The 24,137-nt window shown below is 37.8% G+C and overlaps 1 pseudogene; it reads left to right on the top strand.

Annotated features, from left to right (window-relative positions):
• The first annotated feature begins 10,055 nt into the window (after positions 1-10,055).
• LOC112629229 overlaps positions 10,056-24,137 on the top strand; it is an 88,852-nt pseudogene continuing 74,770 nt past the window's right edge.

Below are 24,137 nucleotides of genomic sequence, written 5' to 3'. Positions count from 1 at the left end.
CTCATCTTGTCATGGCTCTTCTAGGCCTCTTTAGGGTTAAAGCATACTCCCTTCTGAGACTTTCTGGTCTAACTTGTTGTCTAACTTCACATCCTGTTTCTATGGATTGTTTGTAACCAACTTTTGCTGCAACTGTTACTGCTGATTAATATCTTGCTAATCATAGGTTATGGAGAGACTGTGTTTCTGTTTTAAGGTTCCGTTAGAAATTACTGATGCACACACTATATTGTAAATTCTTATCTCTGTATACTGTACTTCTGCATACAGATGTTATGATAAAGAATTACTTCATCCCCATGTGACCATCTCACCTCATAATCAAATTGCCCTAAATCCCTCACTAACCTACCCCCACCCTCACTAAACTTAATAATAAATGCTGGCATATCCAGTGCATTGTTGGCACTGTGGGACCAGAAGGCAGTGACCTCCCTGGACCCAGCCTTCACTATCTTGTGTGTGTCTATTATTTCTCAAAGTGTCAATCTGTGTGGGAACAAAGAGAGAGCCCCATTGCATTGCGGGCTGCTGGCCAGATCCCGCAATACCTTCCCTCTGAGATCTGGAACATGACAGAAATACCCACTTTCACCACTGTTATTCAACATAGTACTGGAAGTCCTAGCTAAGGTAATTAGACAAGAGAAAAAAATAAAGGGCATCTGAATTGGAAAGGAAAAACTGTTATCCTTGTTTGAAGATGATATCATTTTATATTTGGAAAAACCTAAACCTAAAGACTCCATCAGAAAAACTATGAGAACTGATGAATTCGGTAAAGTTGCAGCATACAAAATCAACATGTAAAAATCAGTAGCATGTCTATATGCCAACAGCGAATAATCTGAAAAAGAAATTAATAAAGTAATCTCATTTATAATAACTAGAACTATAATAAAATACCTAGGAATCGACTTAACTAAAGTAGTAAAATATCTCTACAGTGAAAACTATAATACACTGCTGAAAGAAATTTAAGAGGACACAAAAAAATAGAAAGATATTCCATGTTCAGGAACTGGAAGAATAAATATTGTTAAAATGTTCATACTACCTAAAGCAATCTACAGATTCAATTCAATCCCTATCCAAATACCAATGACATTCTTCACAGAAATAGAAAAAAAAAAAATCCTAAAATTTATATGGAAGCAAAAAATGCTCACAATAGCCAAATCTGTCCTAAGCACAAACAACAAAACTGGAGGCATCACATTACCTGACTTCAAATTATACTGCAAACCTATGGCAACCAAACTAGCATGGTAGTGGCATAAAAACAGACAAATACACCAATGGAAAAGAATAGACAACCCAGAAACAAATCCATACATGTACAGTGAACTCATTTTTGACAAAGGTATCAAAAACATATTTTGGGGAAAGGGCAGTGTCTTCAATAAATGGTGCTGGGAAAACTGTGTATATATCCATATGCAGAAGAATGAAATTACACCCCTATCTTTCACCATATGTAAAAATCAAATAAAAATAGATGAAGTCTTAAATCTAAGACCTCAAACTATGAAACTACTAAAATAAAACATTAGGGAAACTCTTTAGGACATTGGAGTGGGCAAAGATTTCTTGAGTAACACCCCACAAGCACAGACAATGAAAGCAAAAATGGACAAATGGAATCACATCAAGTTAAAAAGCTTCTGTATAGAAAAGGAAACAATTAACAAAGTGAAGAGACAACCCACAGAATAGGAGAAAATATTTGCAAACTACCCATCTGACAAGGGACTAATAACCACAGTATATAAGGAGCTCAAACAACTCTATAGGGAAATAAATCTAATAATCTGATTTAAAAATGGACAAAATATCTGAATAGACATTTCTCAAAAGAAGACATATGAATGGCAAACATACTTATGAAAAGGTGCTCAACGTCACTGATAATCAGATAAATGCAAATCAAAACTACAGTGAGATATCATTTCACCTTCACTAAAATGGCTTTTATCCAAAAGATAGGCAGTAACAAATGCCGAAGAGGATGTGAAGAAAGGAGAACCCTGTTACATTGTTTGTGTGTTGAAGGTCCTAGATACTAAATTTGGCAATAAAAAAAGGGAAGAAGGATTCCCATCCAAGACGGCAGGTAGGAGGCAGGGCTACCATGCATCTTCCACTTAGACAGATAGAACAGCATGAGTAGATTCACACTGTGAACTTTTGTTCCAAGAACAACTGCAGAAATGTACCAGGAAAATGAAAGAATTCACAGATCCTTTGAAAGAAGTGGCATGCCACTGCAAACTCCATGAGACAGATGAAAAACTGTGAGTTCAGAGTGTGAGATAGGGGAGAATCTGCCTCAGAACACACATCCCCACTAAGGAATGTGAAAATCCAGTTCCAGGAGAAGGTTTTAACCTTACCTAGAGCTTGAATGGATTTGGGGGGTGGGGTGTGAAATATAAAAGTAAAAGCAGCAGCAGGAAGAGGCTCTGTAATTGAGAGCTCCCCCAGCCACCCTCATCAAGGCTAGGACCTCGGCCCACCATTGGATATTACATCTACCCATCTGCCTTAGCCACAACCAATGTCTACCCAGGGATACCTCCCCTATTGGCCTGAAGCCTGAATCATCAACTTTGTAAATAAAATACTGGGAGAGAATTGCATAAATAAAGTGTACACCACAAGAGAATGAGATAAGCTTCAAGAGATCGCTGCCATTCCAACTCCATAGGAGGCAATGAACTCACCCTCATATCAAGAAAATAACTACTACAACCAGCATCAGGGAAAGCTAGTGCACAAAGACTGTCTATAACTAAGAAACTCATACAAAGTCTTCACCCCTACAAGCACTAAGAATCAAATTAGGCTAAAATAAACATTAAAGTCCAGTCCTTAAGGGGGGTGGGGGGAAGAAACTTAAACTTAAAAAATTACAGTCAAATTAAAAGCAAATTCAAGAACAATTTGAAGAAATAGTCTACCCAAATGAGAAGGAACCAGAAAAGTAATTCTGGTAATATGACAAAACAGGATTCTATAACGCCTGTAAAAGATCACACTAACTCCCCAGCAAAGGATCCAACCAAAGGAGAAATCTCTGATTTGACAGATAAAGAATTCAGACGGTTGATCATTAAGCTACTCAAGAAGCTACCAGAAAAAGATGAAAACCAACTTAAGAAATTACAAAAACAATACAGGATATGGATGAAAAATTTCCAGAGAAATAGATATTATTTTAAAAAACAACTTTTGGAAATGAAAGACACACTAAGGAAATAAAAATGCAGTGAAAAATTTCAACAATAGACTAGAACAAGTAGAAAAAAGAACTTCAGAGCTCAAAGACAAGGCTTTTAAATTAACCTAAGCAGAGAAAGGCAAAGAACAAAGAATTTTAAAAAATGAACAAAGTATCCAAAAAATTGGGGATTATGTTACATGGCCAAACCTAGTGTTTCTTAGGAAAAAGAGAAATCTAAAAGTTTGGAAAATTTATTTGAGAGAATGATTGAGATGAACTTTCCTGGCCTTGCTAGAGATCTAGACATCCAAATACAAGAAGTTCAAAAAACTCCTGAGAAATCCATCATAAAAATGGTTATTTCCTAGGCACATAGTTATCAGGTTAGCTAAAGTCAAGATGAAGAAAATAATCTTAAGAGCTGTGAAACAAAAGCATCAAGTAACCTATAAAAGAAAACCTATCAGATTAACAGCTGATTTCTCAGCAGAGACTTTACCAGCCAGAGGAGTCAGAGTCCTATCTTTAGCCTCCTTAAACAAAATAATTGTCAGCTAAGAATTTTATATTCAGCAAAACTAAGCTTCATAAATGAAGGAGAGATAAAGTCTTTGTTAGACAAATAAATGCTGAGAAAATTTGCCACTACCAAACCAATGATACAAGAAATGCTACAATGAGTTCTAAATCTTGGAGCAAAACCTCAAAATACACCTAAATAGAACCTCCTTAAGCATAAATCTCACAGGGCCTATAAAACAATAATAAAATGAAAAACATGAGATATTTAGTCAACAACTAACATGATGAATAAAACAATACCTCAAATCTCAATACTAACCTAAATGCTCCACCTAAAAGATACAGAATGGCAGAATGAATAAAAATCCACCAACCAAGTATCTGCTGTCTTCAAGAAACTTACCTAATACATGACTCACATAAACTTAAGGTAAAGGGGTGGACAAATACTCCATGCAAATGGAAACCAAAAGCAAGTAGGAGTAGCTATTCTATTATATCAAACAAAACAGACTTCAAAGCAACAGCAGAAAAAAAAAGGCAAAGAAGGACATTATACAATGATAAACGGAGTACTCCCACAGGTAGATATCACAATCCTAAATATATATGCACCTAACACTGGAGCTCCCAAATTTATAAAACTAGACATAAGAAATTAGATAGACATCAACATGATAATAGTGGGAGATTTCAATACTCCACTGACAACACTAAATAGGTCATCAAGATAGAAAGTCAACAAAGAAACAATGGACTTAAACTATACTATAGAACAAATGGACTCCACGGATATTTACAGAACATTCCAGTCAACAACTCCAGAATATACATTCTTCTCATCAGCACATGGAACATTCTTCTCCAAGATAAACAATGTAATAGGTCACAAGACAAGTCTCAATACATTTAAGAAAATCAAAATTATATCAAATATCTTCTCAAACCACAGTAGAATAAAACTAGAAATTAACTCCAAAGGGAACCATCAAAACTATACAAATACATGGAAATTAAATAATCTGCTCTAGAATGATCTTTTGAATTAACAGTGAAATCAAGATGGAAATTTTAAAATTCTTTGAATGGAACAATAATAGTAACACCAACTAGTCAAAGCCTCTGGGGTACAGCAAAAGCAGTGCTAAGAGGAAAGTTCATAGCATTAAATGCACACATCAAAAAGTCTGAAAGAACACAAATAGAAAACCAAATGCCACATCTCAAGGAACTAGAGAAACAAGAACAAACCAAACCAAAATCCAGCAGAAGAAAAGACATAACAAAGATCAGAGCAGTAAAGAGAATTGGGATCATGGAGAATAGGAGACAGAACTAGCTTGTAGCTCTGACTTGGATGGACAGAGCAGTATGTGAAGGTTTGCATCATGAATTTTAGCTCCAGATCAACTGCAAGAACAAGCCAGGAATCCCAAGAGAGGATCCACAGACCCTCTTAAGGAAGTAGACTGCTCCTGCAGGAACTGGGAGATACCCCAAATACTATGACTGCCCCACCTGCGGAAGTGGAAAAGGAAGATCCTCCTCTCCCGAACACACACCCTCACTGGGGAAACTGAAAATCTGTTTGCAGGACAATTTTCCGACCTTACCTGGAACGGAGTCAATTTAGAGAGCTGAGTGAAATACAGGGATAGAGGAAGCAGCAGGAAAGGCCCTGGGAGCTCACTGGGTCCCCAAGCAGGCCATTCCTGCCTGGCACCACAGGGATTCATCAGGAGGGTGGTCAGAGGAGCAGGGGAAAATGTCACAGGGAGAAGGAAGTCTCCATCTGAACTTTGTAACAATTTGAACCGGGCAAGAAACCTCTTGGCCAGAACTCAGGGGAGAGCATGAATCCAATGGGCAGACTCCACAAGTGAGGGAAGAACCAAGCCCTTTTCTTTAGCAGCTGGGAGGCAGGTAGCCCAGGGCAAGTTCTCAAGCCCTGTTCACCCACAGCCTGGAAATAAACTTGGTGCTGTTATAGGGGACATGGTGGGTGTGAAACGGGCTCTTCAGTTTGTGTGGGAGCTAGGTGAGGCCAGTGACTGCTGGCTTTCCTCCACTTCCCTGACACTCTGCATGACTCAGCAGAGGCATCCATAATTCTCCTAGGTACACAACTCCATTGACCTGGGAGCCTCACCTCTATCCCCCAAAGCAGCTGCAGCAAGCCCTGCCCAAGGAGAGTCTGAGCTCAGATATGACTAGCCCTGCTCCCAACTGGTGGGCCTTTCCTATCCACCCTGGTAGTTGAAGACAAAGGGTATATAATCTTGGGAGTTCTAGGGCTCCGTCCACCACTGGTTCCTCTCCATACTACCACAGCTGATACTTTCTGTTAAGCACACCTACTGGCAAGAGGCCAACTAGGACAAAAATAGAGCATTAAACCACCAAAGCTAAGAACCCTCACAGAGTCTCCATTTCACCCCACTGCCACCTCCACTGCAATAAGTGCTGGTATCCATGGCTAAGAGACCATAGACAGTTCACATCACAGGACTCTGTGCAGACAACACCCAGTACCAGCCTGGAGCCAGGTAGACTTGCTAGGTGGTTAGACCCAGAAGAGATATAACAATCACTGCAGCTCAGCTCATAGGAAGCCACAACCATAGGACAAGGAGGAGAGTACCACATCAAGGGAACACCCCATGAGACAAAAGAATCTGAAAAACAGCCTTCAGCCCTAGACCTTCCCTCTGACAGAGGCTACCCAAATGAAAAGAAACTGGAAAAATAACTCTGGTAATATGACAAAACAAGGCTCTTTAATACCCCAAAAATTCATACTAGTTCACCAGCAATGGATGCTAACCAAGAAGAAATCCCTGGTTTACCAGAAAGAAAATTCAGAGGGTTATTAAGCTAATCAGGGAGGCACCAAAGAAAGGCAAAGCCCAATGCAAGGAAATCCCAAAACAACAATATAAGAAGTGAAGGGAGAAATATTCAAGGAAATAGCATAAAGAAAAACAATCAAAACTTCAGGAAATATTGGACACACTTACAGAAACGCAAAATGCTCTGGAAAGTCTCAGCAATAGAATTGAACAAGTAGAAGAAAGAAATTCAGAGCTCGAAGACAAGGTCTTTGAATTAACCCAATCCAACAAAGACAAAGAAAAAAGAACAATAAAATATGAACAAAGAAGTCTGGGATTATGTTAAACAACCAAACCTAAGAAGAATCAGTGTTCCTGAGGAAGAAGAGAAATCTAAAAGTTTGGAGAACATATTTGGGGGAATAATCAAAGAAAACTTCCCTGGCCTTGCTAGACACCTAGACATCCAAATACAAGAAGCACAAAGACCACCTGGGAAATGCATCACAAAAAGGTTGCAATAGGCACATTGTCATCAGGTTATCTAAAGACAAAGGAAAGAATCTTAAAAGCTATGAGACAAAAGCACTAGGTAACCTATACAGGAAAACCTATCAGATTAATGGCAGATTTCTCAGCAGAAACCATGAAGGGACTGGGCCCTATCTTCAGTCTCCTGAAACAAAATAATTATCAGCTGAGAATTTGTGTCTAGCAAAACTAAACATATATATGAAGGAAAGACACAGTCATTTTCAGACAAACAAATGCTGAGAGAATTCACCACTACCAAGCCACCACTACAAGATCTGCTAAAAGAAGCTCTAAATCTTGAAATAAATCCTGGAAACACATCAAACCAGAACCTCTTCGAAGCATAAATCACATATGACCTATAAGACAGAAACACAATTTAAAAAACAAAAACTAAAATTAAAAAAAACAAGGTACACAGGCAACAAATAACATGGTGAATGCAACGGTACTTCACATCTCAATACTAACATTGAATATAAATGGCCTAAATGCTCCACTTAAAAGATACAGAACTATAGGATGGATAAGGACTCACCAACTATCTGCTGCCTTCAGGAGACTCACCTAACATATAAGGACTCATAAAGTAAAAAGGTGGAAAAAGGCATTTCATGAAAATGGACACCAAAAGTGAGCAGGAGTAGCTATTCTTATATCAGACAAAACAAACTTTAAAGCAACAGTGGTTAAAAGAGACAAGGACATTATATAATGGTAAAAGGCCTTGTCCAACAGAAAAATATCACAATCCTAAACATGTATGTACCTAACACTGGAGCTCCCAAATTTATAAAACAATTAGTAATAGATCTAAGAAATGAAGTAGATAGCAACACAATAATAGTGGGGGATAATAATAGTTCAATACTCCACTGACAGCACTAGACAAGTCATCAAGACAGAAAGTCAACAAAGAAACAATGGATTTAAACTATACCTTGGAACAATTGGACTTAACAGATATAGAATTCTATCAGACATTCAAAGAAGAATTGGTACCAATCCTTTTGACACTATTTCACAAGATAGAGAAAGCAGAAACCCTCCCTAATTTATTCTATGAAGTCAGCATCACCCTAATACCAAAACCAGGAAAGGACATAACCAAAAAAAAAAAAAAAAACTACAGACCAATATCCATGATGAATACAGATGCTAAAATCCTTTAAAAAATACTAGCTAACCAAATCCAACAACATATCAAAAAGATAATCCACCATGATCAAGTGGGTTTTATACCAGGGATGCAGGGATGTTTTAACACATGCAAGTCAGGAAATGTGATACACCACATAAACAGAATTAAAAACAAAAATCACAGGATCATCTCAATAGATGCAGAGAAAGCATTTGACAAAATCCAGAAACACTTTATGATTAAAACTCTCAGAAGAATCAGCATACAAGGGACATACCTTAATATAATAAAAGTCATCTATGACAAATCCACAGCCAACATAATACTGAATGGGGAAAAGTTGAAAGCATTCCCTCTGAGAACTGGAACGAGACGAGGGTACCCACTCTCACCATTCCTTTTCGACATACTACTAGAAGTCCTAGCTAGAGCAATCAGACAGGATAAAGAAATAAAGGGCATCCACATCGGTAAACAGGAAGTCAAACTCACTGTTGGCTGATGATATAATTGTTTACCTAGAAAACCCTAAAGACTCCTCCAGAAAACTCCTAGAACTGATAAAAGAATTCAGCAAAGTTTCTGGATACAAGATTAATGTACACAAATTAGTAGCCCTTCTATACACCAACAGTGACCAAGTGGAGAATCAAATTAAGAACTCAACCCCTTTTACAAAGTTGCCAAAAAAAAAAGTAGTAATATACCTAACCAAGGAGGTGAAAACATCCTACCAGGAAAACTACAAAAAACTGCCAAAAGAAATCATAAATGACACAAAGAAATGGAAACACATTCCATACATCCCATTAATATTTCCAATTTAAAGATAACGATGCTGTGGTTCATAGAGACCACAGAACTTCACCAGGAGTGCCCAGTTTGAAAATTAGATCTAGTGTTGAACTCATGTATTCCTGACACTGATACTAAAATACATCAACATTATATTCACTAAGTGAAATATATGTAATAAACATTCTAGCCAAATAGTGAGTAGACACACTGAAAAGAGTTAAAACTAGTAAAGGAAATGGCCCCTTAGTCCTTAAGGAGAAGTGTAGGGTGTAAGGAAGTAATTAGAGAAGCAGTCAGCTTTCACTGCACCTCAGAGCCTGAGAGAAACTGCAGAGTCTTAAACAGTAATGAGGCGTCTGGTTCCCTGAGTCCTCAGCTAGTGGTCACTAAGTATGGCACAGAAAGCCCATATACCATCAGCCATCCTGTACAGTGATCTATTTCAAAAGAAATGTATGCAGATAACTTTTTCTTCCTCACATGGAGATTTCTAAGAAAGCACAAAATGAAGCCAGATGCTGAAACGAAGGAACAGCCTTTCTCAGCAAGACTGGAACCAGCTGAATGTCTTGGGCCCTGGGTTCTCTTCGTTAGGTTTATCAAGAGCATCCAGGAACCTGTGCCTTTCTCAGCAGGGAAGAGTAATCAATCCATGTGCAATGGAGACAAGATGATCAGAAGAGTGTCAGTGGTCCCCTTGCTTTAAAGATATCCAAGACATCAGTCAAGCACTTTCACTCAGTGTCAGCGAAAGGCAAGACTTAGTTAAAATTGTAAGTAAGTCACTGTAGATCCTCCGCGTGTTCTTTATCCCACGTTTCAGATTCTTCTTGCTGGGAAAGTCCCATTTCCCCTTCCCCTTGCTGGCCAGCTTTCTCCCGCTTCCTCTTTGCTCTGGCTACATATATTTTTTAAATCATTTACACCTCAGAGTGAAAACAAAAGCCTTTGTTCTGGGGTACACTTGCTTTTGAAGCATCATCTCTAATTGGTGACTGAGAGACACATGTCACCTCCTCAAGGCAACTGTGGGAAGACAGAGGAGGAGATTTGTGCAGAAGAAGCTGAGGGTACTTCTCAGTTCTATGAAGTCTCAGGGCTGAGGCCACTTACTCCCAGGCTGCAGGACAAAGTGAGAAATTCCCCTTTCGCTCATCAGCTGTCAGCTCCAAATTGCACCATTTACTAGCTGAGGATTTTGAGGAAGGAAATTTTGTGGCTACCTAGTCAGTGGGGGAAAAAAATCCCATTGAAGTAGGTGGGTTGCTTTACTAGCCACAAGAGGAAATTAAAATCTGTTGCCACTGAAACATAAAGCTATGCTATTTTTAGGCCAGAAGTAATTAAAGCAGAAGTAGAAGAAAAACCAACACAAATTATGAGATTTTATAATTAAATAAAATATTTCAACCTTTCTGCAGAAGGTAAGACTTGAGAATAAAAATAGTCTGTGCCTTTTTTTAAACTTTTAACCATAAAAGTAGAAATTATCTGGTTAATGGATTCCTCAAGAACAGAAAGTGCAGTAGGGGTAGGGAGGGAGATAAGGGACTCTTTCTTTTACCTACTAGCATGCAGTGGCCTTGAATGCAAAGATTGTGTATTATTCACGTTCGTGTAATCAGTGTTTGGCATATAGGGACCCATGGATGGTGCAAAGGTTTTAACTTGGTTGTCAACTATAGTCTATTCATAGTTACTATGGGGTGTTCTGTGTTGAGGATTCCAAGGCTCAGAGGAAAAGAATGCTGCAAGCTATTAGTGCTGTCTTCCATGGAATGGAGGGCAAAGGGTGGAGGATGGGGCTGAAGAATTTACCATCCCTTTAGTGAAGAGTGAATAAATTTGCTTTTGGTAGGGAAGGATGTGAAGAAAATTTTAGCAATGTAAGAATTTATGTTTAGGGGACTTCTCTGAAGAAATAAATAATCATTTGGCAATGCTATCTCGGTGTCTGACCACTTCTTCTCTCCACCTCCAGAAAAGAAAAACCTGAGGCAGGGGAGTCAACGTTTCTGTTCAGTAGTGAGCCACAGGACCAAAGCTAAGTGTCGCCTGCACAAGTGTTTGTTTGATAACCAGGGAGTACTGCTAGAAGACCAAAGCTAGTAGTGGAACCCGAAGTGAGTAAAGACCACAGAGAGGTTTTATTCATAGCTATCTTCTTTTGGTTATAAACTCTCAATAAGACCACAGCGTTATAATGGAAGTTTAGTGGAATTAAACTCAAGCATCTCAACATTATGCTATAAATTGCATTCACCTTCAATCGAAAGCGCCTGACACCTGAAGGCTGTCAATAAAACAAAAGCAATGGCAGCAGATAATTATGCATCTCAAGTGTGTGGACCAAAAATTTTGAATGGCAAAGAGATTTCCGAGACAAGAATAACTTGGTTTATTCTTCCTCTAAGATCACTCCAGTTACAAAATAAACTCACTGTAAGACATTTAATTTCTTTTTCCTAACAAAAGGATGATTGATAGCACCCGAATGAACAAGGGAATTCAGGAAGAGGAAAAGATAAATGAACCTTCCTCTGCCCAAAGGAGATATTTAAACTCTTGAGTTTAGCCCACAGGATGGGCCTGTTTCCCATCCTCTATACACACACCGCAGTCTTGGAATCCAGTAGGGAGCAGTTATCAATGTTCTCCATATGTATTAGACATGAAGCACCATGCAGCTGCCAAACACTTTCAGTGTAACAGGCATATACACCTTCCTTTAAAATGATGGTGCTATAATAACCATTCTCACACGGTCATGGAGTCTTTATCAAATGCTAGAAAACTGTGAACTTTTCTGCCTCTTGACCACTTTCTAGATTTGGAGAGGAAGAAAAAACAGAAGGAAACAGATCATGAGACGTAGGAAACTTGTCAGGAAAGATTTCATAGAAGGGATAACCCTTGAGCTGAGGCTTGCAAGGTGAGTAAATATTCTTCTGGAAGCTTGGAAGAAAGGACAATCTGAGCAAAGATTCAGAGGTGAGAAACAGCCAGGCATATAAAATTCACATCTTCCACATTATTCTCATTCTCTGGCATGCGCTTATAATTTGGGATGAAGGCCTTATAGCCTGCCTTATTTAAATGGTTTTTCTCACCTACTTGCTTCCCAACGGCTGGTGAGACAGATCTATTCTAAGAGTATCCACCCTCAGCAAAGAGCAGCCTCAGAGTTTTAACGGAAGACATAACATGATCAGAGTTGTGCTTTAGAAAGATCACTCTGGCAACAGTGAGGAGGATGAAGGGGAGAATGACAGTTTGGAGTGAGATGAAATAGCCCAAAACTAGCAAGAAAAGTTGGTGGTCTGAACAAAGATTATGTTGGGAACTTGAGTAGGCTGATTATTCCTCTTCCCTGCAAACTGATGTTTTTAAAATATTTGCTCAACATTTGTTCACAGAAGGAGCAGGTTGCTAGTCCCCACTTACAAAATCAGAGCCCTGCATTATCCAGAACCCATTTGCTTCCTAATGCAGTTTAATAACTATTGTTTGCAACTGAAGCAGGCTCCATGAAGGTTTCAGCCCTCAGCCAAAGGCTTTTCAGTGTACTTCTTTCCAGCAATGCAGTATCCTCCTTTGAAGTCTATTGGTATATATACAAGATTTACAATGGTCTGTAAACACCACTTATAGATTAGTATCCCAAGTTCCCAGTTGGCATGGCCTTACCCCTTGGTCTACCTTTGCTTGAACTAAAGCATAAAGAACATTTGGTTAGGCGTAGTGGCTCACACCTGTAATCCCAGCACTTTGGGAGGCCAAGGCAGGTGGATCACAAGGTCAGGAGATTGAGGCCATCCTGGCCAACATGGTGAAACCCTATCTCTACAAAAAATACAAAAATTAGCTGGGCATGGTGGTGCATGCCTATAGTCCCAGCTACTCAGGAGGCTGAGGCAGGAGAATAGCTTGAACCCAGGAGGCGGAGGTTGCAGTGAGCCGAGATCACACCACTGCACTCCAACCTGGGGGCAGAGTGAGATTCTGTCTCAAAACAAAAACAAAAACAAACAACAACAACTACAATGAAAACACACACACACACACACACACACATTTAGGTAGGAGAGAATTGATACAGGCACTATTTTAAAAAGTGTGATATATATGACCCAGTGACTACAAAGCAGGAGATAGGGCAGAGGAAAGCAAAGTCAACAATAGATACTGAGAAACAAGAATTAGAAAGTAGGAGAAGAAACTTGAAACAGATGGACTTGAAAGTTGCATTAGATGGGGTTGATTAATGGCTCCCAAATCTCAGTGGCTTAACATATAAAATTCTCACTTATGCAAAATCCAATGTAATTCCTAGCAGGAAGGGCTTCTCGAGAGGCTCCCCTCAAAGTGATAGCTCATAGACCAAGACTCCTTCCACCTTGTGGCTCTGCCATCTCATGGTTTCAGAGTTGTCCAGGTACTAGCGTGTCAGCAGATGTTTAGAGTATCATGCATACTCAGGTACAATGCACACACTTCCTCTCACATTCCATGGGCAGCTACTTGTCATGAAACCCACCTAGACATGCGAGTGAGTCAGAAAGTTAGTCCCTGTCTGGGCACTGCTGTCCAACAACTCTACACCATGGAGGGGATCACAAATCTGGTCATCACCCAGCTGACTCTGCCACAGAGTCAAGGGAAGAGAAAGTTCCAACACATGAGTGACTGATACATGTAAAATTTTATAATTCAACAAATGAATGGATAAACACAATGCAGTGTACACATAATATGCAATATTATTCAGCCTTAAAAAGGAAGGAAATTCTGACACATACTAAAACATGGATGAATCTTGAAGAATTGTGCTAAATGAAACAAGCTAGTCACAAAAAGACAAATATTGTATGACTTCCCTTATATAACGTACCTAGAGTAGTCAAATTTAGGGAGACAGAAAGTAGAATGGTGGTCAACAGGGGAAAGGGGGTGAGGGAATAGGGAGTTATTGTTTAATGAGTACGGAGTTTCAGTTGAGGAAGATGAAAAAGTTCTGGAGATGGATGGTGGGGATGGTTGCACAACCAAGTGAATGCACTTAATGTCACAGAACTGTACATTAAGATCGTAAAAATGGTTAACTTCACATGTATATTTATCATAATAAATTTTTTAAAACTTTTTATGAAGATGTTTAGCCCTGTGTTATAATATCTAATATCTAATATTGATTGGCCATAAATCCTTCCAGGATAAGGTCATACCTAAATAGATGACACCTAACTTTTTAATTTTTTCATATGTTATCTGCTTTAACTAAATGAATAGTCACAGAATAATTTCTCTCCAACTTGATTTTCAACTCTCATGGACACTAAATACCACAGGTTTTCAGGTCTTGATGTAAAAGACAACTGGATTTCTTTAAAGCTTTGCCTTGTTCCTTCATGCCTGGATTAAATACCCCAAATTCTTGACAAGTTGGTCCAGCACAAAAAAAAGTAGATCAGAATGTCAGAGGAAGAAACGCATGAGAGCAGATCATATATATACAATATGACACTTCTTTTTCTCATATATATGATATATATTTACATATTAATAAATATGTCACTTAAAAAGTTAACAGTAATCTACTGTAAGCAGTGTGATCATAAGAGTTGGTTGCTTTCTTCTGCATATTTGCCTTCTATTTCCAAAATGTAGTTCATATGTATATATTGCCTTTCCAATCCACTAGTCTAAGAAGCTGTTAGGTTGGTGCAAAAGTAATTATGGGTTTTGCCATTAAAAGTAATAATGAAAATCGCAATGACTTTTGTACCAACCTAATATATAGTGCTCAGGCTTTGAGTCTGTTGGTATTGTTAATCCTGGGAAAAAACTTTTAACATATACATAAGGGTGGATCTCTGAGATACATCTTTCCTTCAGAGATTTTCTATCTAAAAAAAAAAAATTTAAGTATATTTGACACCTTCTAACCTGAGCCTGCTTAATCCTTCTAAAGGCTTAGTTGACCACTGTAATTTAACATTTTCCAGAGTAACAGAAGATAAATCTCTTGTTAAGAAATATGCCACATAAACAACTTTTTTAGTGATTTTAACCTTCCTAACAAATATTTCTGTTATAGAGGGGACAGAGGAAGTGACAGGATGTCCAAGTGAAATATGCAACGATGGCAAGAAATACATTTATGAAACTGCCCCCAAAGTCCTGACAAACACAATATTTGTATTCTTCAACTTTTTTGCCCTTCATTCCTCTGACTCTTTTGTTTTGATTTCCTTATTTGTCTGTTCTTCTTTAGCCATCTCTGCAGCATCTTTTCAGACAGTCATTGGGCAAAAGGGAACATGAACTCAGTGCTCCTCTCCTAAACACAAAAGTGCCTGGTATTAAGTAAGCACTTAATAACTCTTTAAAAAAAAAAAGAAAAGACACAGAGCCAAGACTGAAGACTACAAAGGCAGCCATTACAGTAGCAATGTAGAGATTAGGTGTTTTTCAGTAGAGTCCTCTTTCAGAGAGGCTTCAGTGGGGCCAAATTTGTAGACCTTTAAGGAGGAGCTGAAACAGAGTAACTCATTTTTATTATCATCCTTTGAGTAAGGGGAAAAAATTATAAATTTCAAAAGGCTCTTTGTTTTATACACTTTTTAAACACTAAAGTTCATATAATTTGAATACAAAATTTCTTTGGGTTCTCGTCGGATTTAATCACATCTTTTTCTTTCATTGATTCTTATATAAGCATGGTAGCTTATATACTCCAAAGTGACTTTACAGTCCTGGAGGAGCAGAATCATGTTTTATCACTTTTCTTATATCACGGTCAGAGTTAAACATTTTTCCAGGTACGTGGTAGCTGCTTTATACAAACATACCAATTCGTTTTTTAATCAAAGAAATAAATGTGCTTGTAAACGAAAAACAAAAATATTTTAAAAGCTTAAAAGACTTTTGTAGGAAAATAACACACTTCCTTGGGAACATCCATCCCCTATTCCCTACCCACCCTTGATTGAGGCAACTACTTTGAGTTCTTATAGCCATTTCTTCTAGTATTTCTTTCTATATTACTTTCTAATATGTGTGTTATTTCTTGATTTATTAAATGTACATCTTCTCTATTGATATTTTTTGCATTTAATGCCCTTACACCATCATTGCTCACACACTCAGTTCCCCTGTCCCCTTGTCCCAATAAAGTCATACCACGATTTATGGTAAAGTAAATAATCAATAGTTATATTACAATAATGATGTAACTATTATTCACTGCTGAGCCAAACAGTATGTAAGAATTATGCTTTCCTTTATCAACAACCTGTTTTGCTTTTGTTTTCATTTTCAAAGTTTTCTCCATGACTAATTATTCCATCACATCTGTGATGTGTTTGTCTATATTATTTTTCAAGAGCCTTTTTCTTTCTTTCCCCTAGAGCTCTCCCTTCTGGGCTTCTGCATGCTGCGGCACAGTTTTCACTCTGGTACTTCCTTTCCTTGGCTACTGTTCCTTAGCTAGCTGTTTCCCAAGCCTTGTCTTTCTCTTCCTTGTTTCACATATTCCCCAGAAGCTTTCTGTGACAGGATGCATGGGAGTTACATTTTTTTGAGCTCTCGCGTGTGCGAAAATGAATTGTCTTTCCACACTTGATACCTGAGTATGAATGAGCCAATGAATGGAAATGGGCATAGCATGTGCAAAGGCCCAGAGGAAAGAAGGCGTTGCACATCTGTGGAATGGTGAAAGAGAAGAAAAACAGGTTTGTATCAACCGAACAAACAATAAGAAAGTGGACTGCACCATTATTTTCATGAGAAGGCTGTTTAAAAATGAGAGAAAAGAAATAACTTTGTTTGAATATTAATTCAATAAATTAAAAAAAGCTAAGGATCCTCTAGAAGAGCACAGAGTTATCTTATCTATATAGTTGTATTGAGTTAGAGACAATATCATCAATGATTTTATATTCTTTGCTTTAAAATTCTAATAGCAGAAAGATGCTGTGAGGAAAAATAATTCACAGACACATTTTCCTCCTGCCTTCTAGCAATTTATCCTATAATATCTGTGTGAGGTCATTGAGGCTGTTAGGTGATATGGTAGTTTCCAAGCTTGACTGGGCATCAGAATTACCAGGGAGTGCTTTAAAAAAAAAGTCAAGTTCCAGTTCTTACTCCAGATCTACAGACGGAAGCTCATTTGGCTAGAGTTTGGGAGTAGGAATGAGGGACAAGTGGGAAAGGATCTGAGATGCTTGTGGGATTGCCAGCGAATGGAAGCTCGCCTCTCTTGCACAGTCTCAGAGTCCAGCAACCCTGAATAAGTTATTCAGGGGCGGAGGCTATGCCTTGTACAGCACTGTATCCAATGCCCAGAACTCTTTCTGGCCAAAGGCACGCACTCAATAAACTTACACTAAATTAAAGAAAGGTTGACACACTTCACCTTAAACTGTAAATGCTGATTATATATCTGCTCCCACATCCTGCCATCCCTAATGAGCCTGCAAGATGCTTAAGGTCCTGAACGATATCCTTTATATTAGCACACCAAAGTAAAATACAAAAAGTGTAAATACATGAAGCAATACATATAAGGAAGTTATTGAAATACATAAGAAATATAGTATATAAACTTACTATCAACTTTAACTAGCTTTCTTTCTGATATCAAAGCCACCAGCCAAGGCCTGTTGTGTTTTTGTTTGTTTGTTTTAAGAAAATGTAAGAGAAAATAAAATGTCAAGACTGGAGATAAGATTGAGAGGCCGGGAGAAAGAATCAGCCAAAGACTTCAGAAAACTGCTCCATGCTGAAGCACTATTGCATTGGACAGAGGAAGAGTCCTATTAAAAGGAGATTTTGCAATGTTTTTATTACACAACTGTTCATCAGCAACATACAGTCTCTGTTGGATTTTTGAATAAATAAATGTTTACATGATGTGAAGTGAGTCCAACCATTATTTGCAAGAGATAATAAAGAGCTGATTAATACCATCTTTAGCAAGGACATTGAAAACTTCCTCATCCAGGAAGACAATGATTAACAGGGCAAATTTAACCAATGAGGTGCCGTGTTTTTTAAAAAAAAGAGTCAAATGATAATAACAATTAATAACAAGCTTCAAAGCAATTTGCCCCAAAATGTAAAATTCAAGAACTAAAATTCAAGAATGTTAAGTTTCCTATGTCTAACAAAATGAAATATTTTACCTTGTGCATCATGCTATGCAAATATACAAATGCTCCCACACACATAATTTTTAGTGTGTAAGTCTCATATGAAGGCAGATTTTTGTGGTAATTTTTCATCTCTTTCTTTGGTAAGAAATGGAAATCGTCAAAACATCTTATGGCCTTTTTTTTCCTTTCAGTTTCTAATTTTTTTTCTGATTATTAAAATAATACGTTTTTTCATAAAGTACATGCAAGTGTAAAAGAACAGGAATAAAATTACCCATTAATATCTTGCCATATTTTATTATCTTTTTAAGTTCTTTATATAACTGAAATCTAGTATATAAATTTAGTATCTTGACATTTTTCCATTTACCATCTTTGAGAATATATTTAGACCTGTTTCTGATTGCTTTCTCATTATACATCCCTAGAAGAATAAATAGGGTGTAAACACTTGAAAGATTTAAAAGTATACAGCCAAATTGCTTTCCAGAAATTTTGTACCCATTTGATAAGGGTGCTCATTCTGTTTCACTCTGCTTAGCACTTGATTTTAAAAAAAAATTGTTCTCTGCTAATCTAAAAGACAAAAATGTAGTTTTCTTTTTGTTTTAATTTGCATTTCTTTGAGTTCTAGTGAGGTCATTAATATTTACTGGATTGTTATATTTTTATTATGTGAATGGAAGATTCACGCCCTTTGCCCGTTTACCTCCCAAGGTCTTGCTGCTTTTAAAAAAATCACTTTGTATGAGTTATTAATAAATTAAAATTATATACCTGTCTATCATGCTTCTTGCAAATACCAGTTTCTTCATTTTAAGTTACACTGATGGGAAGTTGAACTGATGAGAAAACATTACTTTTATAACAACTTTTTAGAAAAAAGAAAATTAAAAAAAGAAATATAATGCTACAATATTAAAATATGAAGAACGTTAAAATGTAGAGTTGGCTCTGAATAGGTACAGCATGATTTTATTATGGATTCTTATAATTGATTGGATCATGTGATAAGTATTGCTACTAAAGAGAGTAATACGACCCAATATCTAAAAGTGTACCCAGTTTGATAAAATGCATGAATTTTAATATAGCTCATAAGATGTTGAATCAGTGGCAGTTACTTGACCTTGGATCATAAATTACTCTAAGTTATTTAGTTGATAAGTGCTGCTTGATGATGTGGTAATTGATGGGCAAGAATTCTGTTGTGAATGTTAATGCCACGTGTTAAGTTATGTTGTGCTAGTTCATTCTAGTTACTATCAGGAAACTTACACAGATCTATCTGTCTATACCTATGCCCATGTATCTATACATGTGTACGTCTATCACTCTATCTATCTATCTATCCTAAGTGTGTGTGTTTTTGTGTATAAAATGAGTCATTAATGTTGAATGTTTAACATCTACAAAAGCTGCCACCACAAGGCCACTTTTCCAGAACTCTTTTCACATTCATTGTCTATCAAGAATCATAGAAAGGCCTAGAAAATGTGATCATTTTGAAACATGAGGGTTTGTTGACCTGGAGCTATGTATATGTAACTTGTTACAGTGGAACAAGCTAAATCGGGTTTCTCTTATCGGATAAAAAAATATTTCTTGTATCTAAAGCCTGAATGTCGTACTGTAATTATTCCTCCTTACTATTCATTAGTCCAGGGATATTTTGTAACCCCTCACAATAACAATAAACACAGCTATCAACTGAGGGTATTAACATGCAATCACTTCAGAAATTTTGTGAAGAATAGTTCACATGGAACCAATAGATTGACTTCAACTTATTTGTGTATTCATTCCAACATTTTTTTGAGCACTTTCTGTGTGCCAGGCACTGTTCTGTGTACTGGGACAAACAAAAAAGACAAGGTCTCTGATTTCATGGTATTTACAATGCGATGGGTTTCGGGTGAGGAACAGATAATAAACAAGTGAACAAATAAGAAAATGCCAGAATATGAATAAGAGCCATGAAGAATATAAAAATATAAAAAACAAAGATATGTGGTAGTGACTGGTGGGGATGCTACTTTAGTCAGGATTGCCAGGCAAGACCTGTCTAAGTAAATGTGTACTGATAGGGTGCCCAGGACGATTCGCTCTTGAGTCCAGAGCTCATCTGCACCTGCCACTATATAATAAACTTTTCTCTCTATGACCACAAGACAGTGGTTTGTATTAATTGAAGTCTGTTGGTGTTGTATTAAAAGTAGCTTTATGCAACTCGTCTGCAGTGTAAGAGTTTATAATTAGGTATAAATATGATTCAAAATGTAAGATAACAGTTGGTTTTAGCAATATAATTTAAAACAGTTACAAGATACCTTATACACAAGCAGTCTGGCTGACTTCCATGAGAACAACTATCTCAGGTAGCCCCTTAAAACAAAAGACTGTGGTTATTTTTCCAGGGCAGTCGCTGACTGAGGACTGCTAATGGAATAACTGTTTCTCTATGTCTGAAAGAGTAAACTCAGTTCCTTAGGATCCAGTGGTTGCCAAAGCAAAGCTAATTCAGTCCCTACATCCTTGTGCTCCTTCTCTTGGAATGATGGGAAAATGTAACATTTGCTCCCCTGCTGGTCTAGGAACCCTCCTTTTCTTCCCCTTTACCATAGGTCTAGGCATAGTGGGAGAGGACAATAATTCATGCTTTTGTTTTGCACGTTTTCTGAGTACAAGTCATTCTACTTTTAGTTAGGTTTTTAAAATTAGTCTGTAATTAGCCAACACAACTCGGTCTCACCTACCTCACTCTTAATCCAGTCCTGCTGGATCTTGTCTTTGTTTAAAATTTTGATACTTTGTTCAGTATGGATTTTTTGCATTAACTTGAAGTCTCAAAATACTGTATTAAAATATTATTTGTCGGCAGGGTGCGGTGGCTCACGCCTGTAATCCCAGCACTTTGGGAGGCCGAGGTGGGTGGATCACGAGGTCAGGAAATCGAGACCATCCTGGCTGACATGGTGAAACCCCGTCTCTACTAAAAATACAAAAAATTAGCCAGATGTGGTGGCGGGTGCCTGTGATCCCAGTTACTCCGGAGGCTGAGGCAGGAGAATGGCCTGAACCTGGGAGGCGGAGCTTGCAGTGAGCCGAGATCGCGCCACTGCACTCCAGCATAGGAGACAGAGCGAGACTCCGTCTCAAACATACATACATACACACATACATACATACATACATACATAAAATATTATTTGTCTTGATCACTGATATCTTTGGCACCCCCTTAAATTTTGCCTGACTTATGTCACACTAGTCCCACTAGTCCTGAATGATGTTAGAGCAGAGCCTACCAACTGACCACATTGAACTGTGAGAAATAAATGTTTGTTGTGCTAAGTCACTGAGATATGAGTGCACTTGCTATAGCAGCTGATGTCACTTACCCTAAGGAATGCAACTCATTAATCGCTCCTGAAATATTACTCAGTGGATATTTCTTAAGCTTTTCCTTTATGTTGTAACTTTGATCCAAAAAGAAGTCCAAAACTTCTTTTGTGGATAACTCAGGAGGCAAGCCAACAATTAGCTTCTATTACCATTTTGGAATCCATTAAAAACCTTATATACCTCCCATTCTAATAGCATACATACACAGTTCTTGAGAAGCAGGATCGCAGAGGGATTATATGTGCAGACTATGGAGTCAGATATTCCACATCTGAATTTCAGTTTGGTAGAATGTGAAATCTTAGACTAGATACTAACTTCCCTAAACCTCAATTACTTCTTCTACAAAGATGGGGCACATGATAATACCTACTATTATGTGAGGAATAAATGAGATAAAACTTAGTATAAAGTAAGCACATGATCACTATTAGCAGTTACCGTTCTAATTTTCTTTTGGTTGGAGCCATTTCTTACCTCTCTCCGTCTGTTATTTGATGGAAATTTGAATTGGGAGGATAATTTTCTATCAAAATTACTAGATTTCTTTTTTCAGAATCATTGATGTTAAATGGAAATTTGAACTGCATATTAAACAAGGTGTACTCTGAAGAAGTCCTGTGGCAGTCCTGTAGCTGGAGAAGGAAGTAATACAGACAGGAAAGGTGACAGGAGCCTTTTGGACTGCCACATCCAAAAATTTAAGTGCCAAGACTGGCTCCAGAGAGCCTGGTCTCCCTCCCATATGGGAGCCATCAGCAGGGGAATTGTAAATAAGGATGGAGTCTCCTCACCCATTGGATTAAATTCAAAATTTGTAATGACAGCGAGAATTAAGATATCTTTGCCAAAAAGATATCAAGAGAAACAATAGATGTTGGAATTTTCTTTTGAAGTCAATTTCCCAAAGGGAATTTTTTTTCCTTGTTTGTTACCTGTAAGTGTCTCAATTCACAGAAAGGATTAATAACACAAAGAAAAATGTTACAACATTCCCCAATGTCTTAATGACTATTTATAGGAAAGATTCTCCTTTGGCTGATGAGAGAAGATGAGACTGGATAACAGAATTACTTTTTGTTTCAATTTACAGAAAAATATTTGCTTCCTGGATTATAGACTCATGTAAGCTTAAAGCCAAGAGGGACCCTAGAAATCACAAAATCACTCAAACATTAATTTATTCCTTTTTTGTTGTTGCAAAAGTGAAGGCCTCAAAAGGAAGTAGAAGCCAGGTCCCCTGGTTCTTGTCTAATGTTTATTCATTATAATATGATTTTTTGTCTGATGTGTTAGTCAGTTGTTTTTAAAGTTCTACAGTTATACAAAAGCCTTCCAATGACCTTCATGCCATCCAGACTTTGCAGCAGGACATTGATATAATCATCTTAGTTGTAAGTTCTAATTCTTCTTATACTTAAAATATTTAAAGTGGAAGGGATCAAGCAAGGGTTTCAAAATTAATACCAATATATATTCAAAAGGACGAGCAATAAAAGTTGCTTAGGGCTGGGACTCAGACATTCATTTGCTTTTGTTATTTAGAGCCTCAAATAAAATGATCTGTGCTTTTGTAGAATACAGAAGGAAGGAGGAGCAGCTGTGGAACGGCTAATGGCCAAAGAGATTATCTTTGGAGGCACTTGTGAGAGTCTAAGTGGCACAAAGTCGAGATAAATTATGGTGTTACACTACTTTACACATTAATTCAACAAATATAAATATGTGCCACATGCTGCATGGGAAATGGTGAACCAAAGACTGGGCTTTAAAGGGAGGCAAACATGTCAGGATAAGTAATGCAATCTGCTAAGCACAGTAACTAACTTGGATCTGAGGGGTCGGGCAGGGCTAGAGGGATGAAGACTGGCTTTGCAGGGTGAGTAATCACAGGTGGACAAGATAGAAGGGGTGTTCTTAGCAGAGGAAACACTAAATTGTAAATGTCTTTCATAGGAGATGGTGCCTCGTGAGCTAAATTCTGAAGGATGAGTAAGACTAGGTGGACAAGACAGGAAAGAACAATTCCGGCAGAGGAAGCAAAGTAAACTGCTAAGCTTCATTCCAGATTTCATAAGCTCCAGAAGGTCAGGGGCTATGTGCTGCTCAACTTGGTAATCCTGACTCTAGCATAAAGCATGGCCAAGGGTATGATATTGGAATGAATGATGGGTGAGTAAATCAATGGATGCATCTGGGAGGCAGGTATTCTCATTTTCAGTCCTCAGACTTTGGCACCGTGCCCCCAGATAGTGCCTGGGAATTTCCGTATTTTTTCAAACTCCCCTAACTTCTAGCATGAGGCATCCGTCATGCCTCTGTGACCAAGGGTAACATTTGGCAACAACTGCAGCTGCCCAAGACTCATCAGTTGGAAGTGGAGGAAGACACTGTTTTCTTAGCTTTGAGCTCTGCTGGGAAATGGAGTGAACCTTAATACAGAGATAAAAACATTCCTGCAGGATAAATCAAGTTGTCCCTTTATAAAAACATGGACTAGGGGCTGTGGGTGTGAATGGTAAGCA

The sequence above is a fragment of the Theropithecus gelada genome, chromosome 1 (genome assembly GCF_003255815.1).
Source record: "Theropithecus gelada isolate Dixy chromosome 1, Tgel_1.0, whole genome shotgun sequence".
In the NCBI taxonomy this organism is placed as follows: domain Eukaryota; kingdom Metazoa; phylum Chordata; class Mammalia; order Primates; family Cercopithecidae; genus Theropithecus; species Theropithecus gelada.
This window is presented reverse-complemented; position numbering and strand designations above follow the sequence as displayed.